Genomic DNA, 27,948 nt, shown 5'->3' on the forward strand with positions numbered 1-27,948 from the left:
CAGGGCGGGCACTGAAGGCAACTGATTGATTTCTTGCTTGCTTTCACTCTCTGTGTTTCTTTCTCTCTTTTTCTCTTTCCTCCTTCCCTTCTTCCCTTCCTCCTTCTCTCCTTCCCTCCCTTCCTCTCTCTAAGCATGTCCTTGGGTGAGGATTAAAACTGTAAAACATTTGAAAAGGTGCCATAGTGAAGAAGAGAATGAATCATTTTTCAGGTGAAAAAGTAGCTGAAGAAAACACTCATTTGTGTCTTTCAAGATGAGTCAGACTTACGGATGAAAGAAGAGGGGGTGTGAATTATATTTCAGATAAAGCCGGCAGCATGAGGTAGGAAAGTGAGCATTCACCACTGCAGCACGGCTGGAGCATACCCCATGATGGGAGTAAGGGGGAGGTGGAGACCAAGTGTCAAGGAGCAAGGCTGGGGCAGGGAAGATGATGAGCCATCTCTTTAAGCCAAGCTCTTGAGAAGAGATATTTCCCACAGGAAACAGAAGCCACAGAAACTCCTGGGCTAAGAAGGAACATAACCAGGCCTGACTTATTTTTATTTATTTTTAATTATTTTTAATTATTTTTAAATATTTTTAATTATTTTTATTTATTTTTAATCAAGGCCACAACCCAGGATGTGCCCTTGACTAGAATTGAACCTGGATCATTTAGTCTGCAGGCTGATGCTCTAATCACTGAGCCAAACCAGCTAGGGCAGGCCTGACTTTTAGAAGACATTATAGCAGCACTACAGAGAAGTAATTGTAGGAGAGAGAGGCTACAAGTATAAGACCTTTATCAAGCTTTCCTAAAAACATCATGCCTCTCAGGAGAAAAAAAAAATCCGAATTATTCCTCCAGTTAAATAGATCCATACATTATCAATCGTGGATTAAAAAAAAAAAAAAAAAAAGGTTTCTAGGGAAAGTAACCTCACAGCATCTGATCATACATTCCTAACTGTGCAGGCTATGACATGTAGTTACGTCCAGACACATAACTCTGTTAGTAAAAGGTTTATCTTTGCCTTAAGCCAGCCCTGTCCATTGTTTCTGTGAATCTACGCTAATTTGCCTCTGAAATGCCTCTTTTTTGAAGCTAACCACCTTCAAGAGAGCATATAATTTTGTTAACAATCCTGTAATCCAATCCCCACCTTGCTTTCTCCCACCTCCGTGTACTTGTTTTCACTTCCCTCAATTTCAAATGTGCAAAAGAAATTGTAAAACTCGTTCTTGGAAGCACTTGAGATCTTGCTTCCTGGCAATGTTGTAAGTTTGGCTCAAATAAATTTTTCTAACAATTCTCTACGGGTTTCTTACATCAGCATTATCTTCTTTCTCCTCTTTCTTTTGTTCAAGCACTGGTTCTCATTCAGGTTCACACAACTAGAACCCAGCATGCTCTGAAAAGTTATTCAACCAAATCTGCAGATTAAGACAGATTATCAACCAAATGGGGTTGTAGGGACATTCGAAATCAAACTAAAAAATGTCAGTTGGAGAAATGTGAACTCACTGGATATTTAACAAATACAGTGTGTCCACAAAATGTATACACACTTTGGATAATTATTAATTCCAATGCATTAAATCTGAAAAGAAACACTAGAATTAATTATTTAAAGAGTGTATACAGTAAGACACCTTTATTGTCCTTATCAAGGGAATTTCAAACCTTTTCACAGAATTTTCAAATCTGTGACCAAATACATATTTCTCAGAAAAACCACTATATCACAATACTATTGCCTCGATTTATATGTCTTTGAAATTTTCCATAATAAAAATTTTTCTTAAAGTCATCCATCCAGCCCAACCAGTGTGACTCAGTGGTTGAGCATCGATTACTTGTCAGAGCACATGCCAAGGTTGTGGGCTTTATCTCCAGTAGGGGGCATGCAGGAGGCAGCCGATCAATGATTCTCCTCTCATCATTGATATTTCTATCTCTCCCTTCCTCTCTGAAACCAATAAAAACATATTACATAAAAAAAAAGAAATCCCCATCTGCAAACTCTTTGGGAACCCTGACTGAGTTCAGGAGCCTTGCTTCCATTGTTGACAATGAACCCTGACGTCACTCTGCACACAATCCCTACCTCACGCCCCACCCCACAGAGTCCACAGGAACCCGTGATCCAACTCTCAGCATGAACCTCAGTCTTGAACTTACATGGAAAACCTTTCCTGAGCCTGTGGTAGGGCTCCTGTCCTGACCCCTGCTTTAAGTCCAGCCCTCATCCTATACAGGCGCCTACAGCCTCACCTGGCACAGGACCCCCTGCCCAGACACTGGGCAGGGCTTGCTGGCATATCCCTGTCCTGGCTCCATGGCCTGACCCTCTACAGGAAGCTTTGTCTATAACAGTGCTGGAGCCTATAACCGGATTCTGCAGAAAACCTTTCTCTGACTTCCAACAGAAATCTATAACTTGACTCACTTCAGGAATCTCTGACCTGATCTTTTGTAGGAGCCCTGAAACTTGCCCTCTGGAAACACTCTCCTGACCCTGTACAGGAGCCCCAATGAGACTCTCTCTCTCTCTGACAGCCTTGTTCTGGAAGCCTTACCCTCACCTTGTGCAGGAGCCACTGTTCTGACTGTGGCCAGTGGCTCCCACATGAAACAGCGTAGCTCTGGGGAGTCTACAGAATCCTGAAGCAGACACTGCTATAGGCTTGTCAACCCTGTTCCCCTATCTTCCTGACTCACTCACTTTCCCAGCCCCCCTTACAAGGACAGGTGGACATGTGACAGTTCTGATCAATGGAGTGAGCAGAGTGACATACACAACTTCCAGGCCTGGCCCATAGGAATCTCTCAGGGGCCCTGGCTGGTGTGATCAGTGAGCATGGGCCTGTGCACCAAAGGGTCGAGGGTTCAATTCCTAGTCAACAACACATACCTGGGTTATAGGATTGACCCCTGGCCCTAGTCAGAGCACACGCAGGCTGCTGCTGCACTGGCTTTCCTAGCAGGGTTCCATGCTGTTGGGGTTGCCAGGGAGACCCTTAGCTAGGGTAGAACCCAACAAAGAAGCCATTTTGGAAAGGGCCAGAAGCCTTCACATGGCTATGTGGACCAATTTGTCTACGTATGTGCAGGCCTGGGAATGTATATCCCCAGAAGGCCACATCAGGAATGAATGCAGTAAGTAGGTGGGGGTGGCCCTCGTTGTTGAGTGGCCCATGGGGCTCCACACAGTTTTGCTCAAAGTCCATTGGGAAGTGGCTTCGGGTGACTGCAGCTGCCAGGGTGACCAGTGGGGCTCAGGTCCAGGAGTCCCTCAGGGCCAGCAGCTGTTCTGGCAACCTATGGGAAGGTGGGAAGGTTGGCCACCATGCTGGGGCTGTTGGGTACCACTGCACCCTGAAAGCAGGATGGCGTCAGACCTTCTGTCCCCTTCTTTCTTCCTTCCCATACCCACCCCCTCAACAGGCTACCAGGTGCTCAACTGTGTGGAGGAGACCCCAGAGGGCTCACAATACACCAGCTGGGCCTATAGCAACACTGGGGTCTACCTGTCCTCCACTGTGTGCCCCACCAGCGATGACCCCCAGGTCTCAGAAGATTCCTATGCGAGAGGCACCATCCTAGAGACCGTAACAACACAGCAACTGAGTTTGGACCTGCTGACCATGGCACCTGCAGTTCCTTCCTCCGTCCCTGTCCCCACCACTGCCTCCGGGGCCCCTGACTTTCCAAGGGGATTCTTTACTCCCACCGATAGCTCCCCAAATCCATTGGCCTATTCGCCCACCAACTTTCATGGAACCCTGCCCATGACCACTTGTGGTGAGATCCCCCAAAAGGGACAGGGAGGTTGAGGTAGGGGGTGGGTCCAAGGAAAAGTTGTGCTGAGCCTGGATCCCTCTTTCTCCCTGTCCACCACACCAGAGGCCAAGGAGTGTGAAAATTGTGAAGCAACGGCCACTTCACTGTGGTACCAGAGCGATGCAGATAGTCAGACGATGAATAGGCAGAACCAGCTCAAAAAGCGCCCGGTAAGACCCCAGGCCCGGTCCCCTCTCCCAGGCACTGCTGTTCCCACTCCCTGCAGGATCTCTGTCCTCACACGCTACGAGAACCCCGACCACTCTCCCTGCCCCATCCACTCAGGGACCCAGCTCTGTACAAGAGTGTCTACCCTCAGCCCACCCTCAGGCTGCAAGCAGGCACGTGTCCACTCCCTGCACAGCCTTTTTCATACTTGGCTGCACACTGGGATCACCGTGGGGACCTCCCTAGATGGGCTGATTTACTTGGTCTGGGGCACTGCCTGGGCATCAGGATTATTTCCGACTCCCCAAGTGCATCCAGTGTCCGCCAACGTTGAGAACCACTGATGCAGCCCCCACCCCATTTGGAAAGCCCCGGGACAGGAGGCCATGTCCTCGCCCATTAGAGAACCCTCAGTCTACTCCTTGTCCCCAACGGTGCCTGTGGTTCTTGTCCAGGAAGCCCTGCCTTCACCCTGACCCTCACCTCCTGTGTCCTCCACCCACCCACTGCACTGACCCTCACATTCTTGCTGACTCCAGAAGGTCAGCAAGCGGGCAGGTACCCGGTGCACCAACTGCCAGACAACCACCACGGCAGTGTGGCGGATGAATGCCAATGGAGAACCTCTGTGCAATGCCTGCGGACTCTATTACAAGCGACACCAGGTGTGCCCTGCCTCCTGGAACCTGCACCCTCCCCCATCCCACTAACTCTGCCTACCTTCTCCTTTTCCTTGCCTGTAATCTTCCTATCTCCCTTCCCTCTCTTCCTGTTATTCTCCCTCCTCCTCCCCCCATCCTCACTTCTCTGCACTTCCATCTCCTCCCTGACTTCCTAATCCCTCCTGCTCCCTTCTCTCTCCTCCATTTCTCATCTCCTTCCGCCTCCCCTCCAGCCATCAGCTAGTCCTATGGCTAGAGGCTCCCCCAGCCTTTCCCCAGCTTAGGGCCTCACAAGCTCATGATTCCTTAGGCATTATCTGTGCCACAGCTGGGGCCTGCTCCCCTAGCCCTTGGCCCAGTTCCCTATTCTTAAGGAGTGGGGTGGGAAGGGTGGAGACACAGAGGCCAAAGTCTGAGGTTGGGGAACACTCATGGCCTCCCTTTTGTCAGGCGAATGCCGCCCAGCCACTGGCCACGCAGAAGGATGGTGTAAAGACCAGAAAGCACAAGAAATCCCACAAAGAAAAGAAGAAGCCAGCGTCGAGTCTGGGAGGCCCAGGACCAGCTGATGGGCCAGCGGGTGGCTCCATGGACGGGGGCAGCAATGGTGGGGATTGTGGGGAAGTGGCCTCAGGCTTGACATTGGGCCCACCTGGCACTGCCCAGCTCTACCAAGGCCTGGGCCCCGTGGTGCTGTCAGGGCCTGTCAGCCACCTCATGCCTTTCCCCGGGGCCCTGTTGGGCTCACCCATTGGGTCCTTCCCCACAGGCCCCATGCCTCCCTCCACCAGCACCACTGCGGAGGCGCCATTCAGCCCTTGAGGACACAGAGCATGTCCCCAGAGCAGGGTTGGGGTCCCTCTCTACAATGAGCCAGCAGTCCCTCTACAGCCCAACCCTCTGGGCCCCCCACACCCCTTGGTCTGGATTGTCAAAGATTTGTGAAATAAAGCACCCACGTCCTAAAGTTGGAGGTGTGAGTCTGAGTGGGACTGAATAAAGAGCCGTGCAACGGTGCCCGTGGTTCTCTGGTGGTGGCGTGAGGCTGTGAGAGACAGCACCCGTGACCCTTCATGATAGCGGGTTGTGATGTGCAAGTATAACATGATGTATGTGAAACCGCATGTGACAGCAACCAGGGTGTATGAAATGGCGTGTACATGCACATGTCATGGGCGGAGACTGTGTGTGGTGGCCGAGTGCTCTGTGCGGTGGTGACCATGGGGTGAGGGGGTGAGAGATGGCGTGCCTGACACCAGGCGACTGTGAGAAACGGGGCCCACGTGACTGTATGAGAGGACCTGGGGGTATGTGTGTAACCGGGTGTGCTGAGGCAGCATGTGAGGTTGTGCTCATGTGACTGTGCATGCAGGGTGGGTCTGAGACGGTGTACCAGGCACAGCATGTGTACCAGGCTCAGCATCTGATAAACATTTCTGGAATGCTGAATGAGGACTATGTGGGACGGAATGTGGAGACCTAGCAGTGCGACCTGAGGTACTGCGTGTCAGGAGGTCTCTGAGGGTCTGGTAAGGGCAGTGCTCGTGTGACAGCATGTGTGTGTGAGCATATCCCGTGTCATGTGCCCTGTCACCGTGCCTCTGAGTGGCCGACAGCATGAGAAGCTCTGTACACATGCTTGTGGAGGCATCAATATATATAGTTTCAGTCTGTAAGCTAGGGACCCACCTCCAGGGACAGAAGACATGTTAGGACAGGAATGGGAGGAAGGAGTGGGGCTGGAATGGCAGCCAGCAAGAAGGGCAGAAGGCCAGTCTGAGACCCTGGGTTGTCCATGGGCCCTCCTGTCACTCATCTCTTCTCTCTCTCAGCCCAGAGAGAGAGAAGAACCACTGATGCAGCCCTGTGGGCAATGGTAGAGAAGGAGGGGGGAGATTAGGGGACAAAATAATCTCTAGGGGAGATATTTAGAGCCCACAGGTGGGGAGCTCGCCACAGTGCCAACTCCCTCCCACCTCACCACTGACCTGAGTGAACTGCTCCCCCTAAAGTGGGGTCTGTTCTTCCATGGAACAAACCCCCACATGGGAGCATGCACGGAGTCAGGAGACATCCTAACCCAGACAGGTTAAGTGGCTCTCCCAGGGCCACACAGCTGGTGGCACTGGGCTGAGCCAGGCTCCGTGGCTTGGCCTCCACACTGCCCAGAGGCTCCTGACCGCAAGCAGCATCGTCTCCTGAGTGCTCACTGTGCTCGACAACGGCTGGAAGGCTCAGCTGCTTTAGTCCATGAACACCTGAAAAAACACTCTAGTCCTGCCAGTGTGGCTCAGTGGTTGAGCATTCACCTATGAACCAAGAGGTCACTAGTTTGATTCCCACTCAGGACACATGTTCAGGTTTTGCATTGCATCCCCAGTAGGGGTCATCCAGGAGGCAACTGATCAGTGATTCTCATCATTGATATTTCTATCTCTCCCCACTCCTTCCTCTCTGAAATCAATAAAAATATATATTTATAAAATTCGTTTACCCAACATGAAACTTTAAAGCAATGATTCCAGCAGTTTTCTCCCCCATGCTCAACATCCTCCTAACACCTCTAACTCAACAGATCTAAGAGTTAGGTAATTCTCAGTCCACCCTGTAAACATTGTTTCTCTTCCCCATTTCCTGTCCCTGTGAGAACCAGATACCTGTGAGTCATCCCCTTTTCATTTATCCCCAAAGCAGTCATCTAGTTCTGCAGAAGAGCAACCATTCTTCTCACACAAACTCTTTTAACAGCCTTCTAGCCTTCCTGCACCCATTCCACTCCTCAGCAGCCAACCTCAAAACCACGAAAAGAAAAGTAATTCTAAAATAAACATATCTGCCTAGCTTAAAGTCTTCCAGCTGAAGCAGGATAGTTAGATGTTAGGAGAATTTTTGACAAGTGGGAAAAGGGAAACTGAGGCAAATGGTTAGACAAATATGGCCAAACAAGTCAAACGATTTACAGCCAGCTATTAAATCCCAAGATCTTATCTTCCCTAACCAAGGACACTTGAGAGCAAATAGCTTACACCTCTGCTCCCTAACCAGCAAGTAAATAGCTTAAATCACCTGGTCAGGGAGATAGATAACAAAGACCCAATTATTGCCGAGCCAAACACAAGAAAGAACAGATGAAGTCAGGGGAACAAATAACAAAAGACCCAATTAGAGGAAACAAATCCAAGATAGGTGCAAAGCTGGCCAGAAAATGACCCTGGTGCCTCTATGAACTCATTTTGGTGCATCAACATATTAAAGAACACACCTGGAAAACTGATGAATATTCTACTGAAACCTTCCCCTGAGACCTCCCCTGAGATTATCAGCTGCAAAAGAAAGATAAAAGCCTTTAAGACAAAGAATACCAGCCTGGGTCTCTCTCTGGAGGAAGCCCATGCCTTATCTCAGGGGTGAACTTTTTATTCACTTTCTCCTAAACTCTCACTGTCAGCCTTAATAAACACACTCTTAAAATCACTTGGACTTGTGTTGTGAAATCTTTCCTGCACTACACACATAGTATAGGCTGACCTGAGGCAGACTCAGGTCCAGTCCCCATCCAGCGACACAGTGACTCCTCACAATTCATAGGACAGGAGCCTTCACTCCTTAGCAAAACACGACCTGTTGATTTGTCTGTGTTTATAAGGTCATGAGGTTTTCCTTCATAGCATCTTAGTGAATGGAGCTAATTTTCTGACTAGTGAGCAGCATGCCCAGTTCACATCTGATGTCCACAGTCACCGTAGGGGATCATCCAGCCGTGACTGGAAAGTTCAGGTCACCAGACAGCCAGCACCTTCTCAGTTTCAGAAGAATGCCAAGGCCTACCTGACTGCCCCCACAGGAGAAGGGACCCAAGGCTCATATACGGGGTATTCAAAAAAATGTATACACACTGTAACAGCTGATAGCTCAATTTTGAAAATGAAACCCATTTTAATAAACACCGCCTTTATAACTATTCAAAGTGTGTGTATACATTTTTGGGGGGACACATTCACAGTGGCTGGCTGACTGAATAAACAAAAAGTGGCCACAAAAAGGAATTTGCATCTGTGAGACTGATCTATTTAAGGCTCAATCAACTGGCCACCTAAGCAAAGAAGTCCAAAGAGAGATTAACCATGAAAGGAAGAGAAAATAAGCCACAAGAAAGGACATACTTTCTGTTCAGAATAGCAGAGAGAGACATATCACCTTTATTAAAGGTACGCACAATAGGTTACCAAAATACAAGGGGGAGTGGTTGGAGAATATGCCAGCCACTAGAAAGTAGAACCCAAGATGGTCTTTTTCCACCACCATGGACTAGGTTGTCTATTTCTTCCTTCCACGTGCCTCTCAGTCACTCAGTCCCAAACTATAGCTTTTGTTTGCAGAGAGATGAAAAATGTATCCCTGAATCAAAGTACTGACACCTAGTAACACTGAACAGAACAAACAGTAGTAACCTAGGATCAGTAAGAGTAATCCATTTAATGACAGCATACACAATTGGAATCTCACCAGGTTACACATTCAACAAATATTTATTGAGCAGTTTACCACATGCCAGGCACTGGGAATACAGTGGTCAACAGAGTGAGAAAAATCCTAATCGTAATGCACATTCTAGTAGGGGGAATAACAATTTAAAAACAAGATATATAGTCCTGGCCAGATGGCTCAGTTGGTTGGAGCATCATCTTGTACACCAAGAGGCTGCAGCTTCTATTCCTGGTCAAGGCACATATCTAGGTCGCAGGTTTGATCCCCAATTGTGGTGAGAATTAGAGGCAACGAATTGATGTTTCTTTCTCTCTCTCTCTCTCTCTCTCTCTCTCTCTCTCTCTCTCTCTCTCTCTCTCTCTCCATTCCTCTCTATAAAAATAAATTAAAACATACCCTTGTGTAAGGATTTTTTTAAAAGATAAATAAATTACATAATACTTTAGAAGTACTATGGAGAAAAATAAAGGAGGGAGGAGCACGGGTAGTGTTGTGTGTTGTGCAAGGTCCTGAATTAGGACAATGGTGCAATATTACAGAGCAAGAAAAGAGGTTTCAATGAAAAGAAAATGTGATAATCCATCATAAATACAGCAGGTTCCTTGCTCCTCTTCTTGCCATTATATTCTCTGCCAGTTATTTTTCCCATGTTTTCAAAAACAAAATCTCCACATCTTGATTACTTCAACTAACAAAAACCAATGTTCATCTCATCATGTGACAAATATGTGTTGAGAATCCACTCTATGTATCGGGCCCTGTAAAGCACTAACCCTAACCCTAACCCTAACCCTACCACATAAAGTGCACAGTGGTTCCTATCCCCTGAGAATCCATAATCCAATTAAAGGTAAAATTGTAGAAAAGAAAAAAATAAGCACTGGTAGAGAGTCTAGTGATCATCCTCTTCCTTGTACTATAGCCGTGGGAGTTCACAGTTCTCAGTGAGTCATTTGGTAGTCAAATGCTGTGTGGGCAGGGAGATCACCTCACAATCTAGTGGGCTGCCGACAGCAATCTAATGTAACAGAAAGGGAAGGTCCGCTGGAAAATGCACCATGAATAAGTTGAATGTGGTGATTAAGATACGAATGAGGCAAAAGAACAAAGAGAAGGAAAAGAAAACACCATGGCTTTGAGCTTAGGTGGCTGGTCAGATGTGGATACCATTTACAAAAGTGATAATGTCCAGTGGCCAAGCTGGCATTAAAAACGGAAGGTGCTATGTCTAAACTGATTTCTTAGCGAAGTACCTTCAGGGGAAAACAAGCTCAAAACGATGAGAACATTTGCTTCCAAGAAAGAGAACGGGACCAATTCCTGTCCACGGACAAAGGGCGGCCTATTTTTCAGTTGTCTTCTCCTGGAACTTCTGAATTCTGTACTAGTATTATCTTATTACAAAAATAATTTTTCAAAGTAATGACTTTCATGATTGTATTGTAAAAATTACATACAGGACAGGACACAAAGCCCTGTAAGCCAGCTATGTAGAAATGATGCCTGAAACCACAGATTAGAGAGTAAAAGAAAGTTATCAGAACAAGGACTACATGACCTCACTCATTTGTGGAATATAATGAACAACATAAACTGATGAACAAAAACAGTTCCAGAGACGGAGAAACATCAATCAGACCATCAAACCTCAGAGGGAAGGCAGGGGAGGGTGGAGGTAAGGGGGAGAGATCAACCAAATGACTTGTATGCATGCATATGAGCCTAACCAGTGGACACAGACAACAGGGGGGTAAGGGCATGAGTGGGGAAAATGGGGAATAATTGGGGAATAAGAACACATATGTAATACCTTAATCAATAAAAAAAAATTAAAAAGAAAAGAACAAGGACTGGCCCCTCCCCATTTAAGCAAGCTGAGTGAAAGCAGGGACAACTCGGCAGTCAGAAAAACTGTGACAGGAAGAACCCCATTCAAAAATACTACTAAAAGTATCCTGGAATGCACCTGGAATAGGGAAGCAGATATGAGAACCCCCACCGATTTAAAGGCAAGAGAATGAAGGTTGTCTCAAAATTGCCATATGTTAGATATAATTGGCAAATTGTGGGAGTAAACTAGGGGATTAGCAGTCTGTGTGCCCTGAAGAGCCTAGAACTCCCCAAACTGCAAGTGACCCCCCCCCTGGAATGCACCTAAAATTCATTTGGGGGAAATCCAAGCCACTCAATGGTAACCATTTTGGGGGAAAATACTGTGAAAAAGAGGAAGAAATGCAAACCTCCAGAAGTCCGATGGTGAGATCATCCATACAGCCACTGGCTTAAAGGATATAGAACCTTCCCTGGCCAACAGTGGGGAAATACAAGGCTGTCCCTACCAAGGAGATGGACCCATCAACCTTTTCTGGTCTACATATGAGCATATCATAACCGATTGCCCTTGTTCTTATTCTGTCCTAAGTAACCTTCTGTTGACAACCCGGGATTTCCTGCTGCTTGTCTACACGGAGAAGATACTCCGCTCTGCTTCAACTTATATCTGTTGTGCTTCAAGCCAACTTTCTTCTCTACATCCGTGATCAGCAAACTGCGGCTCATGAGCCACATGCAGCTCTTTGGCCCTTGAGTGTGGCTCTTCCACAAAATACCACGGCCTGGGCGAGTCTATTTGGAAGAAGTGGCGTTAGAAGAAGTTTAAGTTTAAAAACTTTGGCTCTCTAAAGAAATTTCAATCGTTGTGCTGTTGATATTTGGTTGTTGACTAATGAGTTTGCCGACCCCTGGCCTACATTAATAAAGTGGCACTGTGGTTGAGGTTTGGGCTCTCTGAGCCTGATTAACATGAGCCTAGTTCTGATCACTCAGGCTGCGGACAACTTCAGCTTATGGTCTGGCAATGTCACTGTCTACCCTCTGGGCCCAGGTACATGCTAACTATGTGGCTCTTGTAGTCTGCAAGCCTTTTCCTGGCAGCGTTTGTGCTACAGGCCTTAACATCCAACTGCAAAAGCGTCTGTTTTCCCAGTTCTGTTTCACAGCTCACCCCTGAAATGACAACTATGGCTGTATCCTCCAGGTCTGTTTTAAGGTTGACAGAGAGTACCGATGTTTTCTGCTAATCTGGTCACTTCAAACAGGGGTATATATCCCTGTTAAAAGCCATCAAAAATGCCTTGGCATAAAGCAATCACAAAAATCTCAAAATATGGGCTCATTATCATTCATTACTGGCTTAACTGTCCTACTTGGCCTTGGCCGACTGAGCACTACACACAGATGGGAGAAAATCTCATGGCTTAGGGCATAAAGGGCAAGCTGTCTTCTTCCCCTCCCAATCCCATCCCTCCCTTCTGCCTCTAATACAACCATCACTCATTATAGCCTATATCCAGTCCAAGGTTTAGTAAATATAAATATTCAAAAATATATAATATTCTTTCACTGCTTGTAACTTATATAAATAGTATCATATAGAATTAGGAAACAAGTTTAGTTGCTGGAACAAAGACCAAAATAATAGTGGCTTAAACAAGACAGGAGTTTATATTTCTCTCAGGTGAGAGTCAGAGCATAAATATTCCTAAGACAACATGGTGGTCCCCCTGTCTTACTGGTCTACCAACCTCAGGGTGTTGGCCTCACCAGCAGGCTCACATTTCAGGGAGAGAGAATTAAGAGCAGGATAAGGAAAGGCTCTTCCCTTCCCTTTATGAGGATAGATTCTCTTACACCCACTGGCCAGCATCTGGTCACATGGTCACATCTAGCTGCAAGAGAAGCTAGAAAAGAAAGTTTTCTTTCTAGGAAAACATTTCTCCTTCTAAAATTCAATTACTATGGAAGAAATAGAAAGCGGATATTGGGGGACAAGTAGCATTCTCTGCTATATTTGCTGGATGTATTTTGCAGCATCTACCTTTTTTAATATTATGTTTTTGAGAGTTATCCATGTTAAAAACATAGAAGTTCATGCATGTTCATTGCTGTTAACTTATATGTTGTACACCTTATGAGAGCTAATCTGACAGCTGTTTCAGAATTTAGAATCTAAATTCTAAATGTGATGTATATAAATATAGTGCATAGCCCGGTAGATGTGGCTCAGTGATTGAGCATCAACCCATGAACCAAGAGATCACTGATTCAATTCCCGGTCAAGGCACATGCTCAGGTTTTGGGCTCAAAACCCAGTAGGGGGCATGCAGAAGGCATCTGATCAATGATTCTCTCTCTTCAGTGTTCCTTTTCCTTAAAAAAAATTTTTTTTATTGATTTCAGAGAGGAAGGAGAGGGAGAAAGAGAAAGAAACATCAATGATAAGAGAGAATCACTGATCAGCTGGCTCCTGAGCCACCTCCCAACCCCCAGGATCAAGCCCCAACCCAGGCATGTGCATGTGCCCTTGACCGTAATTGAACCCGGGACCCTTTAGTTCTCAGGCTGATGCTCTATCCACTGAGCCCAATTACCTAGGAGTCTCTTCAGTTTTTCTATCTCTCTCTCCCCCTCCCTTCCTCTCTCTGTCTCTGAAATCAATAAAAACCTACTAAGTAAATAAATAAAGTATATATTTATAGTGTTTGGAAATGTGATGTCAATTAAATGCTAGACTGATATGAATCAATCTCAGATACAGTCTGGTTGTTTTATAAAGCCTTTACAGTAGTACCCTACAGCAAGCCAATTAAAACAGAAACTGATAATACTAAATTTATAGAAGAGGAATTAAATGGTCCTTGACTTTCTGTTGCTGTATGCAGTCAAGCATGACACAGATGGTGTCCTGGGTTTTGGGGCAATTGTAACAAAAACATAAACACTGTGTTCCATTTGATTTGCATCATTTTGATAAAGGGAAATAAATTAGTTAAGAGAGATTAAATTTTTGCTTAATCCTAATTCTAAAACAAATCTGACACAAGACCCCTTATCAAGGCTCAATTAACAAGAAAGGATAACATCTTTAACAACCATTTATACAGAAAATGCTCAAGGTTACTCCAGAATATGTTTTCTTGGTTGATCCTTAACAAGTAGAGAATTTAACATTAAAAATTTATCAGCAGCCCAGCCAGGTGGCTCAGCAGTTGAGTGTCCAACCTATGAACCAGGAGATCACAGTTCCATTTCCGGTCAGGGCACATGTCCAGGATGTGGGCTTGGTCCCCAGTGTGGGGTGTGCAGGAGCAGCCAATCAATGATTCTCTCTCACCATTGATGTTTCTATCTCTCTCCCCTTCTACCTTCCTCTCTGAAATCAATTTTTTAAAATGTATCTGCAGAGGATCATGTTAGTGTTCCAGGTTCATGTCGATGTAGGTTCCTATCCAGGAGGGACATCTATGAGGACCTGTCCACTCAGGAAAGGCCAATTCTGCCCAGAGCCTGGTCACTTCCCTTTGGTGTAGTACTTTGGAAGCCATATTATTTGTGATTCTAGCATAATAAGGGGATTTTTCTCTCTCCTATAATTAACTCAAGGTTTCAAACCATTTTGAAGAAGTGAAAAGATACTGGTTATTTCTGTGGGCCTTTTTTTCCATGACTGTGAAACATCCAAATATAGTATCTTCCTTTTAACTTTTACTCATATTCAGTAGTTATTTTTTCTAAACCACAGTTAAAATATATTACCCGGATGTTGTTTGCTTCTAAGTAATTTGGCCCAAACAGAAAAAGTATATTTCAGTATGTTAAGAGATAATAGCTTCAAATCAATCAGTGCAGGATAAGAAATACTTGTTGAATGCCCATTTTATGTATACTGTGTGTTTTACTTACAACATTATCCATTTTCAACATAACTTCATGAGCTAGGGATTATTAATGCTACTTTTATCGTTAAGAAAATCAGATCTCCTGCCGAAACTGGTTTGGCTCAGTGGATAGAGCGTCAGCCTGAGGACTGAAAGGTCCCAGGTAAGATTCCAATCAAGGGCATGTACCTTGATTGTGGGCACATCCCCAGTAGGGGGTGTACAGGAGGCACCTGATTGATGTTTCTCTCTCATTGATGTTTCTAACTCTCTATCTCTCTCCCTTCCTCTCTGTAAAAAATCAATAAAAATATATTTTTTTAAAAAAGAAAATCAGATCTCCTAATAACTTGCTTATTTCCAGTTAAACAGTCAAATATTCTTGAAATTTGCTTACTATTTATTTTTATTAGAATCTTATTTTTAACTCTTTGAAATTCTTACTTTTACAAAAATAGAACCTAAAAATAATTTATACTGTGGCTAATCCCTAATCATCCCTGAAATAAACTGAGTCCACATAGATGAAGAGATTAAAAGGCTGTGGCACATTTACACAATGGAATACTATGCAGCTATAAAAAAGAAGAAGAAGGATCTCTTACCCTTTAAGACAGCAAAGATGGACCTGGAGAGTATTATGCTAAGCGAAATAAGCCAATCAGAGAAAGTCAAGTATCATATGATCTCACTTACATGAGAATCTAATGAACAAAATAAAGTGATGAACAAAAATGACCCAAAGGCTTTGAGCCATGGAACAGACTGATGAGTCCCAGAGGTGAAGGAATGGGAATTTCTATGCATGTATAAATAGCCCATGGACAGCCAATAGTGTAGGAAAGACCTGAGGAGGGGAAGGGAGAGGGTTAGAGGGACAAATAGGGGGTGGGGAGGACATCTGTAATACTTTCAACAATAAAGATAAATTTTTAAAACCCTAAAAAAAATTAAAATATGCATTTTTTTCCCCTAAATTAGAAAAAAAGCTGGTTTCAAGGAGAATAGGAGAAATTAGCATATATAGTCAATGGAAGAAAGAACACTGAGGAAAAAAGATTGCTAAGTTAGATTTAAAAATACTGATTTCTATGGTCTGAATGTTTGTGTTCCCCCAAAATTCATATGTTGAAAGCCTAACCCCAAAGTGGATGGTAAGAGATGGAACCTTTGGAAAGTACTTAAGTCACAAGGATGGAACCCTCACATATCAGATTAGTACTTTATAAAAGAGGTTTCAGACAGATCCATAGCCCCTTCTGCCATGTGAAAATACAACAAAAACAAACCAAACAAAAGAATGAGTTGACTGAATAGGTTTTTCTCTGTAATGACTGAAGTGCAGCTATTGCCTGAAAATGGTCACAATCTTACACAATAAAGAGGTAATATGCAAATTGACCATCATTTCAACATACAAGATGGCCACCCCACGTGGACACAAGATGGCTGCCACAAGATGGATGGAAGGGGAGGGCAGTTGGGATGACCAGGCCTGCAGAGGAGGGCAGTTGGGGGCAACCAGGCTGGCAGGGAGGGCAGTTAAGGGCAATCGGGCCAGAAGGGGAGCAGTTAAGTGTCAATCAGGCTGGCAGGGGAGTGGTTAGGGGATAATCAGGTTGGCAGGCAGAAGCAGTTAGGAGCAATCATGCAGGCAGGCAGGCAGGGGTTGGGAGCCAACAGTCCTAGATTGTGAGAGGGATGTCTGACTGCCTGTTTAGGCCTGATCCTGCAGTTGGATATCCCCTGAGTGGTCCCAGATTGGAGAGGGTGTTGGCTGGACTGAGGGACTCCCCCCCACACATGCATGAATTTCATGCACCGGGCCTCTAGTATTTTAATAACTATGTTATTATTCATTGCTCCTCCAATTCAAATATGAGTTCAGTGATACAAGATTAAGTTCTGGATCTAATAAAATTTTTGGTTAATTAAGAATGACAAATGTGACATAGAGTGTATTTTTCAGCCTTGAGAAGTCTTTGTGCACACATTACTTAATTTTTTCCCTAATGAATGCATTAGTCTTCTTTTATAAGTCAAGATACTGGAATCTAGAGATAGTAAATGATCTGCTCAAGTACCAATAGGTACTGAAAGAGTGAAGCAGTGACTCAGACCCGAGACTCCTGAACGAGTGCTCACATATATAGAACTGGATGCACAATACATCTTAAAGTGGCTAACTGACCAAGTGAATGTTTGCAGACCCTTAGAGGGCTCTGCCATCCTGTAACATATGGTAAAGATATGCTTTTTTTAGAGTCCCTAAGCTTATAGCAAATGAAAATCAAACAAAAAAGGACTCCCTGGTGCCTGTATTACTCAGCCACTAGATGCCGAGAGCCCTGCGATGACTAAGGCAGGATCCCACTCTGAAAGATAAGAAGCTCCAGCACAGAAGTGCTGCAGTAGAATCAAGTGCTAAGGGAGCACGGAGGAGGGGAAGTAATTACTTTGCCCAAATATGCTTTCAAATTCCCCACTGACTCATCGAAAAGAACATTTGGAATAACAACTGTGAGGATCTAAGCCTATCTATCATGAAGGCACTCACTGTTTTGGTTCAAAATATCCAGCAGCAGCAGCAAATTGGAGGTCTAACTGGTTTATACCCAAACAGGAAGCAGTGATTCTGATCATCAACAGGCAACTAATTCAAAACTCTCTTCACGACCCTATTTGGAGCTATTTTGATAATAATTTTGTTTTTCACTTTTTTTTTCCTTTGTTGTGTCTGAATCCAGTTCCTTGCTGTTTGTGGAAGGGGAAGCACCCTGTCCAAAAGTCAGGTGGCTTCTAGATAACGCCAGAAATCTGACCAAAAGGGTAGGGCTGACTAGGATAAATCAAAACAAAAGCAAAAACACTAGACCTGCTCCTTCATCCATGAGGTAGGCCAACATGCACTCACCAGGATAATTTCGCCAAAGAAATAATGAAATAATTAGAGGGGGCCATCACGTTCTTGAACATTGCAGACAGGAGTTATGTCATAAAAAGCAAAGTTGCAATTGCAGTCTATATTCCTGGGAAATGCTCAAATGGTGCTTCAAGTCCTATAAATGGACATATTCATTACACAAGGGGTCAAGTGAATAGAAATCTCAGTACCACAAAAATTGCCCTAACATTTCTTTTGGTAATAGTTATTATGTTTGGGTAATAAAGTGTTACCTTAAAGTCATTAAGAGAAAATACTCTTCAAGGAAATCTAAGCAGTCCTTTCCTCAAATATACAATATATATAAAGCTAAGCAACCATTACAACTGAACGGCCAGAACGACTGAACAACCAGTCACTATGATGCGCACTGACCACCAGAGGGCAGATGCTCAACACAGGAGCTGCCCCTGGTGGTCAGTGTGCTTCCACAGCAGAAGCACCGCTCAGCCAGAAGCTGGGCTCATGGCTGGTGAGCTCAGCTGTGGCAGCAGCAGCAGCAGGCTCAGCGGGGCCAGGATGAGCGGCAATGGAGCTGCAACTTGCCTCAGCTGGGCTTCTTCCCAGCCGCCTGCTGCTTCAATACTGCAGGAAATATCGAACTGCCAGGTTTCAAGTCTGGCCTGCAGGGATCAGGCCAAAAGCCAGCAGTCTGACCCCTTGGGGGCAAGGGGTCCCGGATTGCAAGAGGGCACATGCCAGGCTGAGGGGCCTCACCTGTGCATGAATCCATGCACCTGGCCTCCAGTATCCTAATAAATATTGATGTAGGGTCATCCAAAACCTTCATTCTCCTTAGAAACATACTTTAAATATTTATACAACTGATGAGTTAAAGTAAAAAACATACATCCAATTCAAACATCAATGAGCACAATACGAAAACGAACAGAAGCCCAGCCAGTGTGGCTCAGTGGTTGAGTATTGACCCATGAACAAGGAGGTCACAGTTGAATTCCAGGTCAGGGCATACGCTTGGGTCGTGGGCTCGATCCCCAGTGTGGGGTGTGCAGGAGGCAGCCGATCCATGATCTCACTCATCATTGATGTTTCTATTTCTCTGCCCCTCTCCCTTCCTCTCTGGAATCAATAAAAATATTTTAAAGAAATAAAAAAGACAGAAGAAAAGCCATAATCAACCAAAAAACGTTACCTGAAGAAAACCATTCAAAATAAGCTTAACATTTTGCACTTTTGGCTGACAAGAGCAAAATGGAAAATATGACAATAAACATGAGTTTCATATTCTAGCCTAAGCCTTCATATATCAAAAATGTATTTCATTGCTCCTGTGCTCTCAGAAGAATCTGTCACAGGGTTCTTGTGGAAATTGGGAGGAGGGGAACCAGTCATATCAATAATAACTAACATTTTTCTCCAAAATGCCAAGGCACGCCACATAAAAGTAGGCCTTCGAGAAAACTAAAGACATAATGTTAGTTTGGTTCTCTAAGGACAATCCTGGGGGTGAAAATATTGGAGGGCAAAATAATATGATCCAATCTGTCATTTCCTGATGTTTTTTACTGAAATTATTTTTTGAAGAATTAATAATGTATTCTTTAAGAACATTTCTTTCTCAAATACCAACATTTTCAGCCAACCTTCTGACAGGAGCTGGATGAATAACCAACACGACTCAGGTCATTGCTGAGAACCTCAATAGCTGGTCATTGAAAAGCTCTATAAGCTACAGTCCCAGGTGTGTTGGTTATAAAGATATTTATTATTAAATAAATCAAAGCCTTAGCTGGTTTGGCTCAGTGGACAGAGCGTCGACCTGCAGACTGATGGGTCTCAGGTTGATTCCAGTCAAGGGCACATGCCCGGGTTGCAGCTTAATCCCCCAGCAGGGGTGTGGGGCAGGAGGCAGCCGATCAGTGATTCTTTCTCTTCTCTCTCATCATTGATGTTTCTTTCTCTCTCTCCTTCTCCCTACCTCTCTGAAATCAATAAAAATACATATTTTTTAAAATCAAAGATCCTGATATGTATATTCTTGCCTGCTGAAGAGAACTTCTAAAATCACAAACAAGAGTTTCCTCAGAAAGCATTTGAGCAATTACTTGATTCCAGCACAAAAATGTGGTACCACGGAGCAGGCACCTCATCACACCCACATCCTGTCTTTTCCCAGTCCTGACAACTGTGATTATCTTTGAAGATATAATTTGATTTAACTGAGTTGTTCATACAAAATTCCAGAAAATAATTTATCCTTAATAGAGTTTTATATAAAAGTCTGATTAGATTCAACAGCTCTAATAGATAAGGCTCCTTCTACTTCTCAAGTTAAGTCATTTTATGAGATCTGCCAAGAGACTTTATTAATAATTCTCCAGAATGGTAGAGAACACAATGTGTTTCTGCTTTACCATTCTCATCATCCAGGAGAAGAGGGGAATTTTCAAAGAGGCAAATAGTTCTCCTCGGTCATGTTACCCTGGATAGAAATCAAAATTGCAAGAGAACAGGAGACGAGGGAAATGGCGCACTCAGCCTCCGGTTTCTCTGGCTTCCAAAGCTAGGAGCAAATGATTCTCTTTTTAAAAATTCATCCTTCCAAGAAATAAATACATTTGCTTGGAAATTCAATTTCCTGTAGAGTCATCTTCAGATGCTGCACCGTTGTAAATTAGTGCAATTATCACAACATCGCCTGGCTTCTGAAGTAATGGCGAGGACCAAACAAAGACCCTCCCTCCATGCTTCCTCCCAAAAGCTACGGAGACTCTCCGGCAGCCAATCACTAAGCAATCACGAACCAAGCAATCAAGGGCCATGCCTTTATGGACCTTATGTTCTAGTGCAGGTAGGGAAGAGTAGATAAATACGTTTTTAAAAAAGAGATGATGTGTTGTGGTAAATGTATCAGGAAAGGCTGTTGGTAACATTCTTCAGCAAGAGGCATTTTTTATATATATATTTTGCTTCCCACATCCCCAATCAACATATAACTTCATAGTTTTAACTATTAATTGTACACACACTAGAATAAACATGGGTTTTCTATTCTAGCCTAAGTATTGATTAGCCAAAAACCAATGTTGATATCCTGTTCAAGGAAAACTTGTCTCTGTTTTTTTGTGGGTGGTGGGTGGGGTGGGGGCTAGATACCAGGAATAACAATAGCCTTAATTTCACTGTGCCCTAAAATGCAAAAGTGTCCCACCAAAACAGGTTTGGCTCAGTGGATAGAGCATCGGCCTGTGGACTAAAGGGTCCCAGGTTTGATTCTGGTCAAGGGCATGTACCTTGGTTGCGGGCACATCCCCAGTAGGGGGTGTGCAGGAGGCAGCTGATCAATGACTCTCTCTCATTGATGTTTCTAACTCTCTGTCCCTCTCTCTTCCTCTCTGTAATATATCAATAAAATATATATATATTTTAAATGCAAAGGTGTCCCACACGTAAGTAGTCTATGAATATGGGTTTCAAAACAAACATAAAGCCTTAACTTAGTTTCATTATGTCTTAGAACTGGCACTGCCTTAATGTCTAAACAACTATTTTAAGTCCTAATAAGGGAGAAATGCCTACATGTTTATGGCTTTTGTAAATATAAATGCAGTGACCTATGGCTCTTTTATTTTTTTAATATTTGTTGTTGAGAGTATTACAGAAATCCCCCTTTTCTCTCCCATTGAGCCTCTTCTCCTGGTTTCTGCTCCACCTCAGGCCTTCACCTCACTATTGTCTGTGCATCCATGACTTTTTAAAAAATATATATGCTTTTATTGATTTTAGAGAAAGAGGAAGGGAAAGATAGAAACATTCATGAGAAAAAAACACACCAATCGGCTGTCTAATAGATGCCTCCTACTGGGGATTGATTGTGAAATCCAGGCATGTGCCCTTACCAGGGATCTAACCAGTGACCTCTTGGGTCATAGGCCAACACTCACCCACTGAGCCACACTGGATGGGCTCTATGGCTTTTATAAGAAAACCACTTAGTTTCTGTGACAGTGCTGGCTAATCTAGCTAACAGAGTTATTTGCAGAAAAATAGAGCACAATAGAGTTGCTGTGTGTGTGTGTGTGTGAGAGAGAGAGAGAGAGAGAGAGAGAGGGGGGGGGGGGGAAGGAGGGAGAGAAAGGAAGGAAGAGATATGAAGGCTGATCACAGTCTTTTCACAGGTACTTATACCAAAAAAAAAAAAAAACATTAAAAATTACATTAAATAGGTGATTTGAGAGCTGCAAAACTTTATTTGACAGAATGATCCATTCTTTGTGCCTGCAGGTCATCATAACAGAAATGTGATTTACTAGATGCTACTCCAGGGTCCTCCTGTGGGCTCAAAGCACAGGTGTGTGGGAAACCTCCCGAAGTAAGCGGGTGTCCTTCTCTCATGTTAGGCCACCACATGGAAACAACTGTCACTGACAGCTTCCGTCACAGCATGCTTCCTTTCAGTACAAAACATGGCAATGAAAATACCAACAACCGGATCAATTTTTCCAGCAGCCTCCGCTCAGCCAGCAGGGTGAGGAAGCTGAGTGCTATGATAACACATCAGGCTGCCAGCAATGTTGACCCAGAAACCCAGTCACCACCTTCGGGCAAAGATTACAAATCATGATGAAAAAGCTATGTTATTGTAGCTCTACCCACTTAGCCAAAAATAAAAAGGCGAATAAATACATAAATCACCACCACACATAAATAAATGGTGGGCTTGATGATGTCAGGGGTAATGTAACAATTGATGTATTAGAATACAATTTGCTTTCTTTGCTATGATTAAAAGGCCTGGGTAGAATGCCCATGTTTTAACAATCAGATTCCTTCCAAGAAAAGGCAAAAGAAAAAAAATAAATACAAAAACAAGCAATGTCTGAACCTTGGGGAACGTAAGGGATCCCCAAGTGCACACCTATTGACCTATTGCTCAGACCTCGCTTGGGTTTTCTCCCAAAGCAAACTCACCCCCTTCCCTGCAAAGAGGCAAAGCTGCAAGCCACACAATGGATGCCAAGAACAGGAGAAAATACACCTCTGACGCCCAACATTTTGAGGAAGAAGCTATCTGAGTAGCAAAGGGGTCACATAAATGTTCCGTGAGGCCCTACAATTGCAGCATAGGCCTCCCCTGCTACTAGGCCAGGGGTATAAGCCAAAGGGCAGGTGTCATCCTCACGTATGTACCATGTGAGGAATCTGTGCTCTCCACAAGCTGGCCAATCACATAACCTTGTGCGGCTGTAACCTGCATGAGCATTCTGACTAAGTCCTCAACAATGGCATTTAAAAATCTATTCATTCCACTCATTTCCTATGAGGAAGAATGTGCAAGAGAGGCTTCGGCGATTGGATGTGCCCGCAACCAAGGTACACGCCTTTGACCAGCATCGAACCCGGGACCTTTCAGTCCACAGGCCGACGCTCTATCCATTGAGCCAAACCAGTTTCGGCTGGTCATCAATCTTTTATACCACCCTCACGTAGGCCAATGGTCCACACGCCAATTCACAGCTCCCAAGCTCGGTGCAGCTCATACACCCACCAAAGCAGACACCACATCCTCCGACGAGATCTTTACTGCTTCCAAGGACGCAGAGTAGGGAGACAAAGGTCATTTTCAGGCAGGCCTAAATCAACCCGAGCTTTTACTCACAAAGGCCAACCAGTTTTTTTAATAGAATAGAGGCTCAAAGATCCAAAGAGGCAATTGAAGCCCACCCTCTGTTTCCTGAATGTTCCCTGTATTATGTCTACAATTGATCCCAAAAGCTCTAACCTCAGCCACACAGCCTGACCTGGCTTTTGGTGCACACTGTACACAGCTGTGCTCCACTCAGGGTCAACTCGTTGGGGGCAGAAACCTTTGCTTTATTTCCTCTTCCCACCACCTGACATCCCAGCATAGTCTCTTAAACACCAAGAGTTCAGTAAAACATTAACTAACAAAGCTGGGTCACAGTTAATCTGCTAAAATGAATAAAAGTTACATAATTTTCAAAGTCTCAGTGTCTGGATGACAGTGAGGATATACTTGAAATGTTAAAGACCACAAGCCTCAACCAAACCAGAAGAGGGGAAAAAGCCCCAGAGGGATCATAAAGCTAATCTACTACCAACCCCCTCCACAGAGTGTCCCCATACAGGTCCTTGTGAATAGGGTCTGTGTCCCTGTACAATAAATAATCACAAATGCTTAGGTATTCAACATATGACTAAATTTGTAAAAACCATAATCAGGTTTACTAGGGCCTCTTTATGGAAAGATTGAAATAGAAATTAATAGACAATACCAAAGTAAGTACAAGGAACCAATCTATATGAACTAGGGATGTCCCAAAGTTTGACTTAGGCCAATGGTCGGCAAACTCACTAGTCAACAGAGCCAAATATCAACAGTACAACGATTGAAATTTCTTTTGAGAGCCACATTTTTTAAACTTAAACTTCTTCTAACGCCACCTCTTCAAAATAGACTCACCCAGGCCGTGGTATTTTGTGGAAGAGCCACATTCAAGGGGCCAAAGAGCCGCAAGTGGCTTGCGAGCCGCAGTTTGCCAACCACTGATTAGGCAAACAATAGATTTGGTCTTCAGAAGTAACTGAATGTCTCCTGCATGCCATTTCTGGTATTACTTAACTGGTAGTGAGCAATAACCATGTGACGGCATAGCTTGTCATCACATGTGACCGGCATAATAACATGATAACATAAAGCACACCATTTGTACTGTCAATTCACAACTTGGAGTGCATAAATTCACCTTATGTGTTTTACATGCAGAAATTCTATCAATCTCTTGAGCAATATACAGTGGAACCTTGGTTCTCAAACTTAATTCGCTCTGGAGGCTGTTCAAGAAGTGCTTTGTTCTAAAACCAAATCATTTTTCCCTTTAGACATAATGTAAATTGAATTAATTCACTCCAGATCCCCAAATGATTCCCTGTTTTAACTTTTCTTACATACAGTACTAGAGGCCCAGTGCACAAAATCCATGCAAGGGGCTCGGCCCCCACCACCGCCTCACCCCCCGTTGCCATGGCTTCATCTAGAAGGTCATCTGGTTGTCCAGTCTGATTAGCATATTACGCTTTTATTATTATAGATATGTCTAATGTACTATTTAATCTATAAACAAACACTTACTTTCTTACATTTATCAAATGACCCCCTACCAGCCTTAAAAGAATCACTTTCAGCACTTGTTCTAGGGGTGTCTTTCAGCATGCAGCATCTTTGCTTTTCCACATGTCATTGCCTCCAAAATGCTGTCACCAGCTAATGGCTTTTCCTGTATCCAAATCAACAGCAGATTTTCTCTCTCTTCGATTGCCTGTGATCATTGCTTCTTTCATACCATTAGCAATATTAACACTCTTTATAGCCTCTTCATGTTTTAAAATTGTGCTAATCCATTTCATCAGCAACAAAAGCAAAAAAAAAAAAAAAAAAAAGAGCAACACAAAAATATTCACAGCACAATTTCCTGAGATGTTAACAAGAAGTGTAGTGGTAAACTGACTCAACTGATAAATTATCTCTTTTGTGGCCTGAGAGACTTTTTAAAATATATATATATATATATATTTTACTGATTTCAGAGAGGAAGGGTGAGGGAGAGAGAGATAGAAACATCAATGATGAAAGAGCACCATTGACTGGCTGCCTCCTGCATGCCCCACACTGGGGAGATGGAGCCCACATATGCCCCGACTGGGAATTGAACCGGTGACCTCTTGGTTCCTGGGTCAACACTCAACCACTGAGCCACACCGGCTGGGCCTGAGAGACCTTTGACTACTAGTTACATCAGCATGAAAGGGTTACCAGGTAAAGAACTGACTTTTTTTTTTCTGTGAACCACTTGGTGGAGAGCCAAATTTTCAAGATGGGAGACGTTCAAGAACCAAGGTCTGACTGTATTAATCTTTATTATTGTAAGAATATAATACTGATTAATGACTGTAAGCTCTGTTAATTTTATATATAAAACAGTTAACTTAGGAAGAACGTATGAAGACGGACACAAAGAGTACAAATCATGAAGGAAAAAACTGATAAGTTAGACTTTATCAAATCTAAACGTTCTACCCTTCAAAACACACTATTAAGGAAATGAAAAGACAAGCCACAAATAGGAAGAAAATATTTGAAACCACTTATCTGATAAAGAATTTGTACCCAGAAAACATAAGAAATACAGCTCAAGAAGAAGACATGGGTCAAAAATATGAAGAGAGGGCCAAAGAAGGTATTTGGATGGCAAATAAATATAAGAAAAGATGCTCCTGCCCTAACCAGCTGCTCGGTGGTTAGAGAGTCAGCCCATGGCCTGAAGGTTCACAGGTTAGATTCTGGTCAAGGGCATATACCTCGGTTGCAGGTTCGATCCTGGCCTTAGTTGGGGCAGGTGCAGGAGGCAACCAATCGATGTGTCTCTCTTACATTGATGTTTCTCTCTCTGTCTCTCCCCTTCCCTTCCATTTCCTGTCTAAAAATATCCTCCAGTGAGGATTAACAAGACAGAATAAGGAAGGAAAAGATGCTCCACATCATTAGTCATTAGGAAAATGCAAATTAAAACAAGATGCTATTTAACACTGGAATGTCTCAAATTAAAAATTCCTAAATAGCAAATGTTGGTAAAGATGTGGAACAATTGGAAATCTCACAGACTACTGCTGAGAATGCAGAATGTTCAGTCCTTTTCAAAAAGGTTGCCAGGTTTTTATAAAGTTAAACATACACTTACCATGCAACCCAGAAATCTCACTCTTGATATTTATCCAACAGAAATGAAAACACATGCCCACACAAAGAAATGTAGGCAAATGTTCACAGCAGCTTTATTTATAATATCCCAAACTGAAAACAACTCAAATGTTCAAAGAAAAGTGAATGTGTAAGTAGTAAACTGTAATACATTCATTCAATAGAATACTGCTCAGTGATAAAAAGGAACTAACTGTTGATACACGCAACATGGATGAATCTCAAAAGTAATATACTGAGCCCTAACTGGTTTGGCTCAGTGGATAGAGCGTCGGCCTGCGGACTGAAGGGTCCCAGGTTCAATTCCGGTCAAGGGCATGTACCTTGGTCGTGGGCACATCCCCAGTAGGGGGTGTGCAGGAGGCAGCTGATCGATGTTTCTCTCTCATGGATGTTTCTAACTCTCTATCCCTCTCCCTTCTTCTCTGTAAAAAAATCAATAAAATATATATTTTTAAAAATAAAATAAAAGTAGCATTTTTTTAAAAAAAGTAATATACTGAGAGAAACTAGGCACAAAAGGCTACCTAATATATGAATTAATTAACATGGAATTCTAGAAAAGGCAAAAGTGTAGGGACAGAAAATAGATTAGTACTTGCCAGGTAGGATGTGAGTATGTTCTGCAAAGGTGCATGAGGAATTTGGGGGGGGAGGGAAGTGGACAGAAATGTTGTATATCTTGATTTTGGTGGTAGTCACACAGTGTATACATATGTATACTTAAAAGAAATGTATTTTATTTATGCAAATTATACCTCAATAACCTGGCTTTTAAAAACGAATATACTAAGAAATAAAAAGGTAAGCAGACCGTGAATATTTATTGAGTGAAATAATGAATGAAGAGTACTATCATTAATTTTTTTAAAAAGCAATATATCGTGTTAAGTCAATATCTAAAAATTTAAGTAACAATACAAAATAGAATAATGGATATTAGATTATAACATAATTCTAATCTTTGTAGAATTGTTTGGTTCCTTAAGATTCATAGCATTACAAAACAATCTCTTAGAGTAGCATTTAATTTCTAATTATTTCTTTGGTGTCACACACATATGACCTAATGAACTACCATGCAATCTAACAGCTAGAAATGCTGAGAAATTATACTTTGCAATGTCAAACTTTTAAAATATGACTTCTAACATTTTTAATAAAATTGCAATAATTATCTATTCCTAAAAAAAAAATTCAGGCTTATTTAACTCGGAGGTTCATCCTAAGTTAGTGATATTTTGGTTTAGTCTTGGCCAAATATTGATTTTTAACATTTACCATTCAACAACTAGTCAAAATGGTTATTCATTGTATCCCTAATACATGTGACTAATCTGTTAACTTTCAAGTTCTGGTTCATGACTAGCCAGTCTCCACTAAACTAATACACTCTGGGG

The 27,948-nt window shown here is 43.2% G+C and overlaps 1 protein-coding gene and 1 long non-coding RNA gene across 3 annotated transcripts in view; one reads left to right on the forward strand and one right to left on the reverse strand.

The window, feature by feature from the left end:
- The window catches only part of SLC9A7 (solute carrier family 9 member A7), a 106,511-nt gene that overhangs the window by 63,347 nt on the left and 15,216 nt on the right, over window positions 1-27,948 (reverse strand). The window lies entirely within an intron of this gene.
- On the forward strand, window positions 3,884-5,245 carry LOC311615281. Its single transcript, XR_014793756.1, has 3 exons — window positions 3,884-3,999; window positions 4,537-4,662; window positions 5,110-5,245. It is a non-coding gene; the product is annotated as an uncharacterized lncRNA (long non-coding RNA).

Source organism: Pipistrellus hanaki, assembly GCF_964339955.1.
Source record: "Pipistrellus hanaki genome assembly, chromosome: X".
Taxonomy (NCBI): Eukaryota; Metazoa; Chordata; class Mammalia; order Chiroptera; family Vespertilionidae; genus Pipistrellus; species Pipistrellus hanaki.